This window comes from Aotus nancymaae, unplaced genomic scaffold, assembly GCF_030222135.1.
Source record: "Aotus nancymaae isolate 86718 unplaced genomic scaffold, 86718_ANA_hifiasm-v0.15.2.pri h1tg000095l, whole genome shotgun sequence".
Lineage (NCBI taxonomy): Eukaryota > Metazoa > Chordata > Mammalia > Primates > Aotidae > Aotus > Aotus nancymaae.
Window position 1 is genome coordinate 480,836 of NW_026988510.1, and position 13,939 is coordinate 494,774.

Consider the following 13,939-nt stretch of genomic DNA (forward strand, 5'->3'; position numbering starts at 1 on the left):
GCTTCCTCATTTCCTGGGTGCCCTGAGATGTCAGGCAGTGTGGTCCCATCATGTATGGGCGTGCCAGCTCCCGGCCAGGGCGTGCGTGCACAGCTGTGCTGCTCAGCTCTGTGGTGTCAGATCTTAGAGAATGCTACACACCAGCATGTGTAAGCCATCCGTGTTCGTTTATGCATTCTAGTTGTGAAAATACAGCATGGATACCAGCAATAAGACATCTATGGACTACATTTACATGGAAACTACACAGGAGTTCATAGCAGGACTATTGATTACAGCCAAAATGTGGGAGCAGCCCGGATGTCCAACAGAGGGACAGATAAATACAACATCCTCTTCACACGGTGCAGTATCAGCCATAAAGAAGCGTGAAGAGCTGACCCAGGCCGTAACGGGATGATCCTCAAAAGCACTCTAAGCGGGTGTGGTGGTGCACACCTGCAGTCTCAGCTGCTGTGAGGCTGAGGCAGGAGGACTGCTTGAACCTGGGAGATTGAGGCTGCAGTGAGCCGAGATCGCGCCACTGCACTGCGGCCCGGGCCACAAGCAAGAACCTGTCTCAGAAAAGCAAGGGGCTACCCTGAAAAGAGCACATGTTGTGTGATTCCATTTGTATGAAATGTCCAGAGTAAGTGGCTCCACAGAGGCGGAAGGTGGGCTGCTGGCTGTGGAGGCAGTGAAGGAAAGTGGGGAGTGGGTGCTGATAGGAATGGGGTTTCTATTCAGCCAATGAAAATTGTTAAATTAAAAGTCTAGAGTTAAATAGTGGTGATGACTGTGCAACTTGAATGTTCTAGACACGTTCAATTGTACACACTAAGGGATGGATTTTATGGTGTGTGAATTGTCTCAATAGAGCTTCTATAAAAATAGAAGTACAGTTTAAGGCGTTATTGTGAAGTGAGTGAAGACACAGACACCAGCCCCCGAGGCTCCCTGTGGCCCGTCCGTTCATGGCTCCCCCCCTCCATTTTCTCTGTGGTTCCCGGTGGCTGGAGCTGCGCGGGTCGGTGCTGTGTTCTAGTCCTCGGTCTGAACATTCTCACGCTGTCTGCTCTCTGATGCTTGGCCTTTGGGTGAGCGAGGGTGACGGTAGCCACATCTCCCATCCCACACGTGCACCCGCAGGGCACCTTGACACTTTTCCACGAGGGAGTCTGTGTCCCTCTGTGTGAGTTTGTGACTTGCCTGTAGCCCGTAGGATGTGGTAGGAGTGACTCCGAGTGTCAGGGCAGAGCTCGTGCTATGGACTGAATGTCTGTGTTTCTCCAAAATCCTTTCATGGAAGCCTGGATCCTCTGCCTTACAGAATTTGGAGGTGGGGCCTTCAGGAGGTGATCAGGTCATGAAGCTGGAGTCTCACGCTAGGATTACTATCCTGTAAGAAGAGACACGGCCGGTTCAGTGGCTCACGCCTGTAATTCTAGCACTTTGGGAGGCCGAGGAGGGAGGATCACTTGAGTCCAGGAGTTCAAGACCAGCCCGGGCAACATGGGAAGCGCTGATCTCTACAAATAATGCAAAAATTAGTTGGACTATTTTGTTTTTTTTGAGATGGAGTCTCTTACTGTCACCCAGGCTGTAGTGCGGTGGCACGATCTCGGCTCACTGCAATCTCTGCCTCCTGAGTTCAAGCAATTCTCCTGCCTCAGCCTCCCAAGTAGCAGGGACTATAGGCGCATGCCACCATGCCCAGCTATTTATTTTTTTGTATTTTTAGTAGAGATGGGGTTTCACCATGCTGGCCAGGATGGTCTGGATCTCCTGACCTCCTGATCCACCCGCCTCGGCCTCCCAAAGTGCTGGGATTACAGGTGTGAGCCACCGCGCCCAGTCTGGGCTAATTTTTAAAATGCAAAAATTAGCCTCAGCTAGAAAGGCCTGATGACCGAAGGTGACTCTGTAGCTGAGTGCTGGAATCAACTAGAAAGTTCATCTGGTAGTTGATGTTAGCCGCAGGCTGGGGCTGGGGCTGGAAACCAGAGACCCCTGCAAAACCTCCCCATCTGGCCTGGGCTTCCTCACCTGCCCAGAGCTCCACAAACAAGCTTGGCAGAGATTATGGCAGAAGCCACAGCCTTGTGACACCTGGAGGCAGCTGTGGCTGCTATAACAAATACCAGAGGCTGGTGGCTTGAACAGCAACATTTATCCCTCACCCTTCTGAAGCCTGGGCAGCCTGAGCACCACGTCCTGCAGGTACACTGGCTGGTGATGGCTTCTCGGCTTGCAGATGAGACCACTGGCTTGCTTTGCCCTCACCAGGCAGGGAGAGAGAGAGAGAGACAGAACCGGCGTCCCGGGTCCAAGCTGTTCCCCTGCTTCAGCCTCCTGAGTAATTGGAATTACAGGCATGCACCACCACACCTGTCTAATTTTGTATTTTTAGTAGAGACGGGGTTTCGCCATGTTGGCCAGGCTGGTCTCGAACTCCTGACCTCAAGTGATCCACCCACCTCAGCCTCCCGAAGTGCTGGGATCACAGGCATGAGCCACGGCGCCCGGCCAAGGATGAGGATTTTACAGGGAGGGTGAGGGAGAGGGGAGGCCCTGAGCTGGGCTCAGGAGATGCAGGGAACTGAAAACTGACAATAGAACAGGGTGGCCTGTGGGACCCACCACCTGAGGTCACACCTCTTTCCCCACAGAGGCCAGAAGGTGGGCCCTGTCTGCTGAGTTCTGGCAGCGTTGGGTTTTCTCAGCAGGCCCCTTCAGGCCTTGAGCTGTCAGAAGCTGTGTTAGTTTTCGTTTCAGTCTCTGCCCGCCGAGGTGGGGCGAAGTCGAGGGCGGGCTCGGGGAAGGCTGGCTGGAGTTTGGTCAGGGACAGGGTCTTGGTTACCCGCTTCTGAACAGGAGCCAGTTTTTCATTTGGTGACTTTTTGTTTGTTAAAGGTGGTGCCAGTGGTGCCAGCTGTCAAGACTTGATAGTGGGGACTATTTGCTGGGTGGTGTGAGTGACCAGGTGTCTCTGTGGAAAGCACAGGTTCATGGCTACAGCCCACTCAGAGCCCGGCTTTCGAGTCTACAGCGAAGGGAGTGGAGAGATGTGAGTGGGAAAATCATGCAGGGAAGAAACCTGGCCCAAGCAACCGCCTTCTTTCTGCCTTTCATCACCAGCTGCCCTGTTCACTCCCGGGTGCAGGCAGAACTAACTTTAGTGGAGTTTAGTTTTTAGTTTAACTTTGAAACAAAGATGACAGCCCCTCTCAGAAACAAGCCCCTTCTTCTGTGGGGACCAGACCGCCACTGTAAGACTAACAAATTAGCCACAGATTAGAAATGATGGTTTAAGAGGCAGGGTGCAGTGGCTCACACCTGTAATCCCAGCACTTTGGGAGGCTGAGGCTGGTAGATCACCTGAGGTCAGAAGTTCGAGACCAGCCTGGCCAACATGGCGAAACCCCGTCTCTACTAAAAATACAAAATTAGCTGGGCGCGGTGGCACGTGCCTGTAATCCCAGCTACTTAGGAGGCTAAGGCAGGAGAATCGATTGAACCTGGGAGGCAGAAGTTGCGGTGAGCCAAGATGGTGCCATTGCACTCCAGCCTTGGCAACAAGAGCAAAACTCCATCTCAAAAAAAAAAAAAAAAAAAAAATTAGCTAGGCATAGTGGTGGGAGCCTGTAATCCCAGCTACTCGGGAGGCTGAGGCAGGAGAATCACATAGAGCAGAGGTCCCAGTGAGCCGAGATTGCACCGTTGCACTCCAGCCTAGGTGACAGTGCGAGACTCCAGCTCAAAAAATAATAATAACTGAAATCATAAACGGTAACATAGGAGAACAGATTGCATCACAAGGGCATTGACAATTTTTTAGGAAATTTATATAATTTCTGAAATAGCAACATTTTAACTATATAAATACAATGTAGGGAAGGTTTAATGTCTCTTCTGTGACAATGGTTCCCATGTAATTGAATATATCAAATAAACAGAATTAGCTTTTTTTTTTTTTTTGAGATGGAGTGTCACCCTGTGGCCAGGCTGGAATGCAGTTGGGTGATCTCAGCCCACCACAAACTCTGCCCCCCAGGTTCAAGTGATTCTCCTGCCTCAGCCTCCTGAGTAGCTGGGATTACAGGTGTATGCCAACACGCCCAGCTATTTTTGTATTTTTAGTAGAGACTGGGTTTCACCATCTTGGCCAGGCTGGTTTTTTTTTTTTTGAGACGGAGTTTCGCTCTTGTTACCCAGGCTGGAGTGCAGTGGCGTGATCTCGGCTCACCGCAACCTCCGCCTCCTGGGTTCAGGCAATTCTCCTGCCTCAGCCTCCTGAGTAGCTGGGATTACAGGCACACACCACCATGCCCAGCTATTTTTTTGTATTTTTAGTAGAGACGGGGTTTCACCATGTTGACCAGGATGGTCTTGATGTCTTGACCTTGTGATCCACCCGCCTCAGCCTCTCAAAGTGCTGGGATTACACGCGTGAGCCACCGCGCCCGGCTCTTTTTTTTTTTTTTAAGGCAGTTTTGCTCTTGTTGTCCAGGCTGGAGTGCAGTGACGAGATCTTGGCTTACGGCAACTTTCAGGTACCAGGTTCAAGTGATTCTCCCGCCTCAGCCCCCTGAGTAGCTGGGATTACAGGCACGCACCACTGCGCCCAGCTAATTTTAGACAGGGGTTTTGCCATGTTGGCCAGGCTGATCTCAAGCTCCTGACCTGAGGTGATCCACCCGCCTCAGCTACCCCAGGTACTGGGATCACAGGTGTGAGGCCCTGTGCTCAGCCGACCAGGCTGGTCTTAAACGCTTGACCTCAAGTGATCTGCCTGCCGCAGCCTCCAAAGTGCTGAGATTATAGGCATGAGCCACAGTGCTCAGCTGCATCTGTTTTAAATAAATTTATAAATTAAAAACAATAATAGGCCCGGTGTGGTGGCTCACACCTGCAGTCCCAGCACTTTGGGAGGCCGAGACAGGCGGATCACAAGGTGAGGAGACCAAGAGCATCTTGACCAATACGGTCAAACCCTGTGTCTACTGAAAATACAAAAAGTAGCTGGAGAGGGCGCCGGGCGGACAGGGCAGAGCTGAGACAACTGCTTCGGCCGCTCCCCGGAGCTCCTGCGCTTCCGGCTGACCCTGTGTGTGTGCGGAGTCAACCAACCAGACTGAAACGATGTTGGAAAAAAAATTCCAGGAAGTTTCAAAAAGCAAAATTTGAATTTCCTGAACATCAGTCCTGACGTTAGCCGTGAGCTCCTCCGATCTGAAGGTGACGTGGCACGCGCCAGTTTCTCTCAGGGCTTGAGCATCCGTGGACTGTGTGACCCTCTGGGGTCCTGGAACGCGTCCCCACAAACACCAAGGGCCCACTGCTTACGTTTGCTGGAACCAACCCCGTGGACGCCAGGGGCCAACCGCATACATTCGCTGGCAGGGAGCTCGGCCACGCCCATCCCCCTCCGGGCTAGAGACTACGTCATCACCCCGCGCCCATCCCTCACCGGGCTAGAGACTACGTCATCACCCCGCGCCCATCCCTCCCCGGGCTAGAGACTACGTCATCACCCCGCGCCCACTTCTGCACTCGGCACTAGGCTTTGCACTCAGCACCTAGCCAGCCGTGGAAAACCCCGCCAAAATGCAAAAGAAGCCGCGTAAATCTGCCCAACAGCATTGTGCATCCCGCTTACCTGCCAATGGCAGCTTGCCCCGCCCACGTCCTGCTCTCCCACAGCCAATCAAAGGCCTCCACTCCCTATAAAACCCCACGTCTGCGACGAGTCCGCAATTTCTCCGGCCCCACCTGTCGGATCGGGGAACCTCGCCCGGGAGCTGAATAAATTCGCATTGGCTCTTCTTGTGCTGGTCTCAGTTTCCTCATTTTAAACTTGGCAATAACCCTTACACTTCTGATGTGTTGAGCCTAAATTCTGTTTTTCTAGCTCAAGTAAAGTTTCAATTCTGTTTACAAATCAAACAAGATTGACGTTACTTTTAAGGCCTAATTGATTCTGTCTGTGCAAGTTTTTCAGGCCTGGTGTCCCTTATGATTTAATAATTATCACCTCTGCCAGGTGCAGTGGCTCACGCCTGTAAGCCCAGCACTTTGGGAGGCCGTGGCGGGTGGATCATCTGAGGTTAGGAGTTTGAGACCAGCCTGACCAACATAGTGAAATCCCGTCTCTGCTAAAAATTAAAAAAAAATAAGCCAGGCATGGTGATGTGTGTCCATAATCCCAGCTACCTTTTATAAATTTTTTGAAACACAGTCTCTTTCTTGTCACTCATGCTGGAGTGCAACGGCATGATCTTGGCTCACTGCAACCTCCACCTCTGGGTCTTAAGCAATTCTCCTGCCTCAAACTCCCAAGTAGCCGGGATTACAGATGCACGCCACTACGCCTGGCTAGTTTTTCTATTTTTGATAGAGAACGGAGTTTCACCATGTTGGCCAGGCTGGTCTCAAACTCCTGACTGTAGGTGATCCACCTGCCTCGACCTCCCCAAGGTGTGAGCCACAGCATCCAGCCAATCCCAGCTACTCTTGCTGAGGCAGGAGAATCGCTTGAACCCAGTAGGTGGAGGTTGCACCACTGCGACAAGATTGCACCAATGCATTCCAGCCTGGGTGACACAGCGAGACTCTGTCTCAAAATAAATAAGTACATAATGGCCGGGTGCAGTGGCTCACGCCTGTAATCCCTGCACTTTGGGAGGCCAAGGCAGGTGGATCATGAGGTCAGATGGAGACCTTTCTGGCTAATACAGTGAAACCCCGTCTCTACTAAAAATACAAAAAAAAAAAAAAAAAAAAAAAAGCCAGGTATGGTGGCATGCACCTGTAGTCCCAGCTACTTGGGAGGCTGAGGCAGGAGAATCACTTGAACCTGGGAGGCGGAGGTTGCAGTGAGCCAAGATCACATCACTGTACTCCAGCCTGGATGATAGAGCAAGACTCCGTCTCGAAAAAAAAAATAATAATAATACTCACCTCATCCTGGCAGGTGGGTGTCTTTTCTGCCTCAGATGGGGAAGGGCTGGCAGTGTGGCCAAGCCCAGGTGTAGCTAAGGCTCCTAAAGAGGTTTCAGTAAAGCAGTGAGGACCAAGACCCCCACTCCAGCCTCTCCCACATGCACAGAGTGACACATATACACCTGTGCACACATATGCACACATATATCCATGCACACACACCTGCATACACGCCTATGCACACACATAGAAAACACATATACACCTGTGCACACATATGCACACATACATCCGGCACATGCACATACGCCTATGCACACACATAGAAAACATATACACCTGTGCACACATATGCACACATACATCCATGCACACACACACCTGCACACACGCCTATGCACACACATAGAAAACATATACACCTGTGCACCACACATATGCACACATACATCCATGCACACACACACCTGCACACACGCCTATGCACACACATAGAAAATACATATACACCTGTGCACATATATGCACCCATACATCTGGCACACGCACACATGCACACACGCCTATGCACACACATAGAAAACATATACACCTGTGCACACATACATCCATGCACACACACCTGCACACACGCCTATGCACACACATAGAAAACACATATACACCTGTGCACACATATGCACCCATACATCCATGCACACATGCACCTGCACACATGCCTATGCACACATAGAAAACACATATACACCTGTGCACACATATGCACCCATACATCCATGCACACACACATGTGCACACGCCTATGCACACACATAGAAAACACATATACACCTGTGCACATACACACCCATACATCCATGCACCACACACATGCATGCATGCCTATGCACACACATAGAAAACACATATACACCTGTGCACACACATAGAAAACACATATACACCTGTGCATACATATGCACCCATACATCCATGCACACACACACTTGCACACACATAGAAAACACATATACACCTGTGCACATACACACCCATACATTCATGCACACGCACGCACCTGCACACACGCCTATGCACACACATAGAAAACACATATACGCCTTGCACATACACACCCATACATCCACGCACACACGCACCTGCACACACACCTATGCACACACATAGAAAACACATATACACCTGTGCACATACACACCCATACATCCACGCACACACGCACCTGCACACGCCCATGCACACACATAGAAAACACATATACACCTTTGTACACATTTGTACCCATGCATCCGTGCATACACACAAGTGCCTATGCACACACGCCTAACACACATGTGCACATGTACATGTGCTTAGCCACGACCTGGGGGCTCCAGTCGCCTCTCTCTGCTCTGCCTCCCCAGCAGTGCAGGCTGGGGTTTCTCTGAGGTCAGCTGTCCCTTGAGTGAGACACACTCACAGCAGTCAGGCGGGGTTGTGAGAACTTAGCTCAGTGAGTTCTGGAATACTCAGTACTCCAGGGCTGTGGTGGGTCTTGATGGGGTGGCGAGAGGGAGGCACCCGCTGGGCAGGGGTCCTGGGTGGGCTCCGATGGGGTGGGACCCCGGTGCAGGGACAGGTGAGGCGTCAGCTGGCGAGGAAGACAGCTTTCGCCCACGGCCCTGCTGTGCCAGGGGCCGGCACTGCTCCGTCTGACAGCCCTGCCTCAGCCCCCGCACCAATTACAAGCTTAGTCACAACTTCCTGCCTGTGCCTGACTCGGCAGCAGGAGAAAGAACAGCCTGGACGCTGAGCTGCTGCTCCTCTCACTCCCTCCAGCCGCCCCCCGCCCCAGTCAGCGCCCCCGACAGACTCTGCAGATGGGTGGGCGGGGACTGACCCTGAGTCCTCAGCCTGTGAGGCCTGGGCGGCCGGCGGCCAGCAGGACAGGGCGGAGGACGTTCCGCATAAAAACATGCAGCCGTGATTGGCGGTCCCTGAGAATAAGGAGAAGCTGGCTCCCCGTGTCACATTGACACCGATTGCCAAGCAGGCCTCTGCATCCCTCGTTCAATCCTTACAAGGTCCCTGGGAGGGAGGACGCGTCTGTCACTTCCCGCTCTGCCACTCATCCCACCCAAACCGAGCGGCTCTGAACAGCCGCCTTGGGTTACTCCTGCCACGTTGTGGGTCAGGAATCTGAGAGAGGATTTGCTGTGTGGCTTCATCTCAGGCCTCTCATGAGGACCCAGGCAGGCCTGCCCAGGGTTTCAGGAGCTGCTGGAGGTGGTTTTCTCTGGGCCCGGGCACTGGATGCCAGCCGGGAGCTCAAATGGGATGGGGGCACTTGGGCTTTCTCACACAGTCAGGTTCCCAGGAGCCTGTGTCTCCTGAGCATGGGAGCAGTGCCCAGCACGCTTACCATTGAGCATCAGAATCCACGTTGGGGCTGGGCACAGTGGCTCACGCCTGTAATCCCAGCACTTTGGGAGGCCGAAGTGGGTGGATCGCTTGAGGTCCGGAGTTCGAGACCAGCCTGGCCAACATGGTGAAACTCTGTCTCCAGTAAAAAAACAAAAAGTAGCCACGTGTGGTGGCACATGCCTATAATCCCAGCTACTCGGGAGGCTGAGGCAGGAGAATCACTTGAGCCTGGGAGGCGGAGGTTGCAGTGAGCCAAGATCACACCACTGCACTCCAGCCTGGGCGACAGAGTGAGACTTGGTCTCAAAAACAAACAAAAATAAAGCATGTTGGACCCAAGTCTTCCTAGGTTCAAGAAGGAACACAAACTCACCTTCCAATGGAAGTGGCCGAGGATTCTAGCGCCATGTTTTTGGTTTTTTTAGCCAGAGTGTCACTCTGCCACCAGGCTGGAGTGCAGCGGCGCAGTCTCGGCTCACTGCAACCTCCAACTCCCTGGTTTAAGCAATTCTCCTACCTCAGCCTCCCAAGCAGCTGGAACTACAGGCGTGTGCCACCAAGCCCAGCTAATTATTTTGTATTATTTTTTGTAGAAACAGGGTTTCACCATGTTGGCCAGGATGGTCTCAAACTCCTGACCTTGTGACCCGCACACTTCAGCCTGTCAAAGTGCTGGGATTACATGTGTGAGCAGCCTCACCTGGCCTTTTTTTTTTTTTGAGATGGAGTCTTGCTCTGTTGCCCAGGCTGGAGCTGGAGTGCAGTGGCACAATCTCCGCTCACTGCAACTTCTGCCTCCTGGGTTCAAGCAATTCTCCAGCCTCAGCCTCCCGACTACCTGAGATTACAAGCATGTGCCGCCATGCCCTGCTAAGTTTTGTATTTTTAGTAGAGGTGGGGGTTTCACCATGTTGGCCAGGCTGGTCTTGAACTCCTGACCTTGGCCTCCCAAAGAGCTGGGATTACAGGTGTGAGCCACCGCGCCCAGCTCTAGGGCTGTGTTTTAAAACTGCTATATCCGTGTGACAGGCAAGGAACGGGGCTCGACTCACTGAGACTGCGATGGCTTGTCCAGGGTCCCACGGCAGGAGCTGGCGTCCAGCTCGACTCAGGCAAGTGCCTCCAGGCCGTTTCCAAATCCCAAATCCCCTCCCCTCCCAGGAGGAGCTCCCTCCACCCCTGCAGCTGCGGTCCCTGAAGACTGGATCCAGGGGTGGCCCTCACGGTGGGGTCTTCGCAGTTACACGTTCTCTGGCTCTTCTTATTTGGGAAGGAAGTCCACATCCAGCAAGTCTTACCCAGGCTGTTCTTGGCAAGGGTCAGGCTCTCACTCGAGGTCAGAGGGGCTGACCTCAGGGGACCCATTGGTCTCGTCTGGGGGTCTCCGCCCCAGCCGGCAGAACCTCCGACTACCCTGTTCTGGGTTTTAGAGCTGGATGTGGCACCACATGGAGAAAGACGTCATAAGAGGTGGACCCACAGGAGCTGCACAGAGCTACTGTCTGTTCCCACGACTCAGCCTGGAGCCTTCAGGTCCCGGCTAAACACGTGTACGTGTGTGATAGGCATGTGTGCACCTGTGTGTGCATAGATGTATGCGTGCATGCGTTAGGCGTGTGTGCACGCGTGTGGATACATAGGTGCATGTGTTAGGCATGGGTGCAGGTGTGTGCATGGATGTATCGTGTGTGCACAAGTGTGGATGTATATCAGGCATGTGTGCACATGTGGATGTGTGTGCACGTGTGTCATGCACGTGTGACTGTGTGTGTGGGTGTATCGTGTGTGGATGTGTGTGTATGTGTTAGGCACATGTGCAAGTGTGTGCGTGGGTGTATGGTGTGTGTGTGGATGTGTGTGCACGTGTGTCATGCACGTGTGCCTGTGTGCGTGGGTGTATGGTGTGTGTATAGATGTGTGTGCGCGCGTGTCAGGCACGTGTGCCCGTGTGCACCGGTGTCTATACGTTGCTGTGTGTAGACGTGTGTGCGCGCGTGTCAGGCACGTGTGCCCGTGTGCACCGGTGTCTATACGTTGCTGTGTGTGTGTGCGCGCGTGTCAGGCACGTGTGCCCGTGTGCACCGGTGTCTATACGTTGCTGTGTGTAGACGTGTGTGCGCGCGTGTCAGGCACGTGTGCCCGTGTGCACCGGTGTCTATACGTTGCTGTGTGTGTGTGCGCGCGTGTCAGGCACGTGTGCCCGTGTGCACCGGTGTCTATACGTTGCTGTGTGTAGACGTGTGTGCGCGCGTGTCAGGCACGTGTGCCCGTGTGCACCGGTGTCTATACGTTGCTGTGTGTGGACGTGTGTGCGCGCGTGTCAGGCACGTGTGCCCGTGTGCACCGGTGTCTATACGTTGCTGTGTGTGGACGTGTGTGCGCGCGTGTCAGGCACGTGTGCCCGTGTGCACCGGTGTCTATACGTTGCTGTGTGTGGACGTGTGTGCGCGTGTGTCAGGCACGTGTGCTCGTGTGCACCGGTGTCTATACGTTGCTGTGTGTAGACGTGTGTGCGCGCGTGTCAGGCACGTGTGCCCGTGTGCACCGGTGTCTATACGTTGCTGTGTGTGTGTGCGCGCGTGTCAGGCACGTGTGCCCGTGTGCACCGGTGTCTATACGTTGCTGTGTGTGGACGTGTGTGCGCGCATGTCAGGCACGTGTGCCCGTGTGCACCGGTGTCTATACGTTGCTGTGTGTAGACGTGTGTGCACGTGTGTCAGGCACGTGTGCTCGTGTGCACCGGTGTCTATACGTTGCTGTGTGTAGACGTGTGTGCGCGCGTGTCAGGCACGTGTGCCCGTGTGCACCGGTGTCTATACGTTGCTGTGTGTGTGTGCGCGCGTGTCAGGCACGTGTGCCCGTGTGCACCGGTGTCTATACGTTGCTGTGTGTGGACGTGTGTGCGCGCGTGTCAGGCACGTGTGCCCGTGTGCACCGGTGTCTATACGTTGCTGTGTGTAGACGTGTGTGCACGTGTGTCAGGCACGTGTGCTCGTGTGCACCGGTGTCTATACGTTGCTGTGTGTGGACGTGTGTGCGCGCGTGTCAGGCACGTGTGCCCGTGTGCACCGGTGTCTATACGTTGCTGTGTGTAGACGTGTGTGCACGTGTGTCAGGCACGTGTGCCCGTGTGCACCGGTGTCTATACGTTGCTGTGTGTGTGTGCGCGCGTGTCAGGCACGTGTGCCCGTGTGCACCGGTGTCTATACGTTGCTGTGTGTAGACGTGTGTGCGCGCGTGTCAGGCACGTGTGCCCGTGTGCACCGGTGTCTATACGTTGCTGTGTGTGTGTGCGCGTGTGTCAGGCACGTGTGCCCGTGTGCACCGGTGTCTATACGTTGCTGTGTGTGTGCCCCAGCTGCACAGAGCCAGCGCCTCTGCTTCTGATTAGCTGTGTGGCCTCGGGCCAGGCGCCTCATGCTGGGCCCTGATATTCTTGTCTGTGAAACAGCAGTGTTTGTCATCCTTTCGGGCCAGGATCCTTGGGTGACAAATGACAGAAACCCTCTTCCACCCGCCCCATCAGAGAGGGAGCGCATGGCTCCTTAATGGGGAGTCTTGGCTCAGGAGCAGGCCTGGGCATGTCCCTGCCACCAGTTCTCTGGGTAGTGTCCTTCCCAGGCAGGCCCTGCCCACAGAACCACACCAAGTGGTCCCTGTCCCACAGCTCCTCAAGCCAAGAGGAAAGCAGGGCTGCACGAGTCCCATGACTGAGTGTCACGGGCCAGCTCGGGGCGTGTCCATCCCCGAAGCAAACACTGTGGCCTGGGGGCAGCAGCCCGACCGGCTGGGCCAGGGTCCTGTGTCCACCCCAATGGACCCATGGGGCTAGAGGGAGAAGGAGAAGTGTCATTTTATCAGTACGTGTGTCTCGGAGCAAAGCTGGGCTGCTTTCTCCGGCTGGGCATTGCTGGTGAAAGCCATATCCTCACAGCTGAGCTGGCAGACGTCATCCTGTCCCTGCTGTCAGGCAAGGCCTCACACACACCCCAGACACCCAGCAGCACAGAGCCAGGGTGGCCCAGCCTGCCCACGGGCCTGACCCCAGGGCTGCTGCCTTCTGCCATGAGAGGCTGGCAGGAGAAGGGAGGGTGGGAGGAGGGGGCTGGGGTACCCACAGCCACTCCCCGCCTGCTCCACAGGGTCTGGGAGTGGCCACGTCCCTGTAGTGTGACAGCTCTGGGAAGAGACGCTCCCTCCAAGGTGCCAGCTCGCCAAGCATCCTGCCCTCCCGTGTGTCTGGGAGCAGCTCCCAGGGGCCCCGTGGTGGCTGTTCTGAGGTAGGCCCCACAGCACTGCCTGCTTCCTGCTAAGATTACCGACCAACACCCCTCGGCTTTGTCTGAGCCCAGAAACTGATTATTTCTGGCATGAAAGACACAGGCAGGCGGCTCAGGGCCCCGACACTCACCCTCTGCCTAGCCCCTGAGACCCCCCACTCACTCAGGACCCTGACACTCACCTTCTGTCCAGCCCCTGAGACCCCCCATTCACTCACTCAGGACCCTGACACTCACCTTCTGTCCAGCCCCTGAGACCCCCCATTCACTCACTCAGGACCCTGACACTCACCTTCTGTCCAGCCCCTGAGACCCCCCACTCACTCACTCAGGAC

General features: G+C 54.4%; 1 long non-coding RNA gene across 1 annotated transcript; it reads right to left on the reverse strand.

The window, feature by feature from the left end:
* Nucleotides 1–1,296: 1,296 nt before the first annotated feature.
* LOC105726534 (uncharacterized) lies at nucleotides 1,297–5,420 on the reverse strand. Its single transcript, XR_001109550.2, has 2 exons — nucleotides 5,326–5,420; nucleotides 1,297–1,378 (listed from the first exon to the last, which is right to left on the reverse strand). It is a non-coding gene; the product is annotated as an uncharacterized LOC105726534 (long non-coding RNA).
* Between the last annotated feature and the right edge of the window lie 8,519 nt (nucleotides 5,421–13,939).